Below are 3,793 nucleotides of genomic sequence, written 5' to 3'. Positions count from 1 at the left end.
CTAAATAAACAACACAAATAGAACATGCTTAATGTTTAGATTTAAAAAAAAAAAAAAGAAAACACAACGTTGGACAGATACGGGGCAGGGGGGGAGACCTGCAAGAAATTTAGGAAGAAAGGGGTGAAAATATTCAAAATATAGTATATAAAATTCTCAAGGAGGACAAAATCAAAATGTTGGTCGGTGAAGAAATTGAGCGAGGGACGTCGGTGGCACCCGGAACTTTGAGGAAGGTGCAGTTCAGATGGCAGCTCCAAGCGTGGCCAGGTGAATCCTCACCACTGGCTGTGGGGCCAGCGGTGGGGTGGCTGCCAGTTGATTTTTTTTTTGTTGTTTGTTTGTTTGTTTTGTTTTGTTTTTAATTTTGAGTGTTGTGTTCAAAGGCTTTTATTGCACGCAAGAGGACCAGCCACCATAAATAAGCACATGGGTGGCTAACAGGAAGTTTTCCTAGAGATAACTTCACCAACATGACCAGTGACAGGCAAAGGTCGGATGATGAGTGTCCAAGCACCAGCAGCGGGAGTTCAGATGAGGACCAGCGAGACCCTGCAGCTCAGAGCCGCAGGAACAACCAGCAGAAGAGCACCAAACTATGTAGCAAAGTGACCGCTATGTTTTCCACTAGTGCTAAAAGAGTTCAGAAGGAGCTAGCTGAAATCACCCTTGATCCTCTTCCCAATGCAGTGCTGGCTCTAAATTTAGGAGATAGCATTTATGAATGGAGGGAAACTATACTTGGTCCACCAGGTTCTGTCTATGAAGGTGGTGGGGTTTTTGTTTGTTTGTTTGATTGATTGTTTTAGTTTTTTTTCTGGATCTCAAAACATTTTCTTCAGATTATCGATTTAAGCCACCAAAGGTTACCTTCTGAACCAGAATCTATCACTGCAACATCCACAGTCAGGGAATCATCTACCTGGATATTCCAAAAGACAACTGGAGTCCTGCTTTGACTATTTCAAAGGCTTTGCTCTCAATTTGTTCTCTTTTGACAGACGGCAACCCAGCGGATCCTCTGGTTGGAAGCATAGCAACTCAGTATTGGACCAACACAGCAGAGCATGACAGGGTAGCCAGACAGTTCATCAAGAGATAGACGACATAATTCTCATGGTTGTAGGCAGTGTGAAGGAGCACACTGTGCTGCAGATCTGTACAGCCTTTTCAATACGGACTTCTGTGTATATGGTATGCTTATTCTACTCTCTGCCTTTATCCTTTGGAGACTAGGAGACACACACACACACACACACACACACACACACACACACACACACACACACAAAGGTAAATGCCATCAAGAGTAGAACTTTGTGCCTGTAGACTAGTTACGTTTAAAATGACTACTTGCAAGTCTTGCTTCTTTGGTATATCAAAATGCATTTTGCGATGTACTAGGGTCCTGAAGTCTACCAAATATTATAGTGCATTTTAGCCTAATTCATTATCTGTATGAAGTTATAAAGCAGCTGTAGGCGACTAGGAATTATGTCACTTAAGCCCAGATCTATTTCTGAGTATGTGGTTCATGCTGTTGTGAAAATGTTATATGTTTTACCTTTGTCAGTTTGTAATGAGAGGATTTCCTTTTACCCTTTGTAGCTCAGAGAGCACTGATGTATCATCTCAAAAACAATAAACATGCTCCTGAAGGGAAAAAAATCTCAAGGAAGTAACTAAAAAGGCTGAAGGGTTTTTTGTTTGTTTTTGCTTTTTGTTTTTTTTTTTTTTATTTATTTTTGTATTCAAATCCCAGTTCCTCTTCCCTCCTCTCCTCCTGCTGCCCCTACCCCCTGTCTGCTCCTTGGAGAGGGTTAGGCCTCCCCTGGGAAGTCTGTCCCATCATCTCGTTGAGGCACTTCTCCAACTCCCACACTCCTGTGTCTAGGCTTAGCATAGTATCTCTCCATGTAGAATGAGCTCAACTAAGTCAGTTTGTGCATTAGTGTTAGAATGTGGACCCACTGCCATTGGCCTCATATATTGTCCCAGGCACACCATTGTCACCTATATTAGGGAGACTAGTTCAGTCTTATGCAGGTTCCCCATTTGTCAGAATGGAGTCAGGGATTTCTCACTAGCACAGACCAACTGATTGTGTGTGTTTCCCCGGCATGTTCTTGACTCCTTTCTTCATATTATCACTCCTTCCTCATTTCGATTCTATTCCAGGAGCTTGGCCCATTGGTTAGTTGTGGATTTCTGCATCTGCTTCCATCTGTTTCTGAAAGAAGGTTCTAGCTTTTCCTAGGGTTGTAGACTGTAGGGTAGGTATCTTTTGCTTTATGTCTGGTATCCACTTATGACTGAGTACATACTATAATTGTCTTTCTGGTTTTGAGTTCTGATGGGAGTTGTCATTCTATAAATATGTTTCTTTCATTGGTCAATGAATAAAGAACTGTTGGACAATAGGAAAGAGAAAGGCAGGACTAGGAGACAAGGAGGGTTCTGAAAGATGTAGTAAATTAGGGTCAAGATGTAGGGACTATAGAGAAGAGGCCTGGACCCTCTTTCCAGTAAGATAAGACAACGTGGAAACATTTAGATGAATAGAAATGGTTTAATATTTAAGGCAGAGCTAGGCAATAAGAAACACTAGTAACTGGACAACAGCTTTATATCTAATACAGCATCTCTCTGTGTTATTTGGGCCTGATACAGCAGTGGGACCAGGCTGGCAGTAAAACTGCTCATAACAGAGTTACCTCACTCAGGATGATTTTTACTAGTTCTATCCATTCCATTTGCCTGTGAATTTTAAGATGTCATTGTTTTTATCCGTGAGTAGTACCCCATTGTGTAAATATACCACATTCTCTTTATCCATTCTTCAGGGGAGGGGCATCTAGGTTGTTTCCAAGATATGGCTATTACAAGTAATGCTTCTATGAACATAGTTGAGCAAATGTCTTTGTCATGTGAATATGCCTCCTTTGGATATATGCCCAACAGTGGTATTGCAGGGACTTGAGGTAGGTTGGTCCCTAATTTTCTGAGAAATCTCTATACTGATTTTCACAGTGGCTGTACAAGTTTGTATTCCCACCAGCAATGGAGGAATGTTTCCCTTTCTCCACATTCTCTCCTACATAAGCTGCCATTTTTTTTTTTTTTATTTTAGACATTCTGATTCGTGTAAGATGGTATCTCAGAGTGGTTTTGATTTGCATTTCCTTGATGACTAAGAATGTTGAGCATTCCCCTAAGTGTCATCCACCATTTGAAATTGTTCTGTTGAGAGTTCTCTGTTTAGATCTGTATCCCATTTTTGATTGGATTATTTGGTAGTTTAATGTCTAATTTATTGAGTTCTTTGTATATTTTGAAAATCAGCTCTTTATCAGATGCGGGGTAGGTGAAGATCTTTTCCCATTCTATGGACTGCCATTTTTGTCTTGTTGGCTGTGTTCTTTGCTTTCCAGAATCTTCTCAGTTTCAGGAGGTCCCATTTATTAATTGCTGTTCTTAGAGTCTGTGTTCCTGATGTTTTATTTAGGAAGAGGTCTCCTGTGACTATGCGTTCAAATGCAGTTCCCACTTTCTCTTATATGAGGTTCAGTATGGATGGATTTATATTAGGTATTTGATCCATTTGAACTTCAGTTTTGTGCATGGTGAAAGCTATGGATCTAATTGCATTCTTCTATGTTGACATCTAATTATACCAGCACCATTTGTTGAATATATTTTATTTTTAGCTTCTTTGCCAAAATTTAGATGTTCACAGGTGTATGGGTTGATATCAGTGTCTTCTATTTGATTCTAGTGGTCCAACTGTCTGTTT

The 3,793-nt window shown here is 40.4% G+C and overlaps 1 pseudogene; it reads left to right on the top strand.

Moving 5' to 3' along the window:
- The first annotated feature begins 473 nt into the window (after positions 1 to 473).
- Positions 474 to 1,102, top strand: LOC127215229 (ubiquitin-conjugating enzyme E2 E3-like; annotated as a pseudogene).
- The last annotated feature ends 2,691 nt before the right edge of the window (positions 1,103 to 3,793 follow it).

The sequence above is a fragment of the Phodopus roborovskii genome, unplaced genomic scaffold (assembly GCF_943737965.1).
Source record: "Phodopus roborovskii unplaced genomic scaffold, PHOROB, whole genome shotgun sequence".
Lineage (NCBI taxonomy): Eukaryota > Metazoa > Chordata > Mammalia > Rodentia > Cricetidae > Phodopus > Phodopus roborovskii.
Note: the sequence above shows the minus strand (reverse complement) of the source record. Positions and strands in the feature narration are given on the sequence as shown.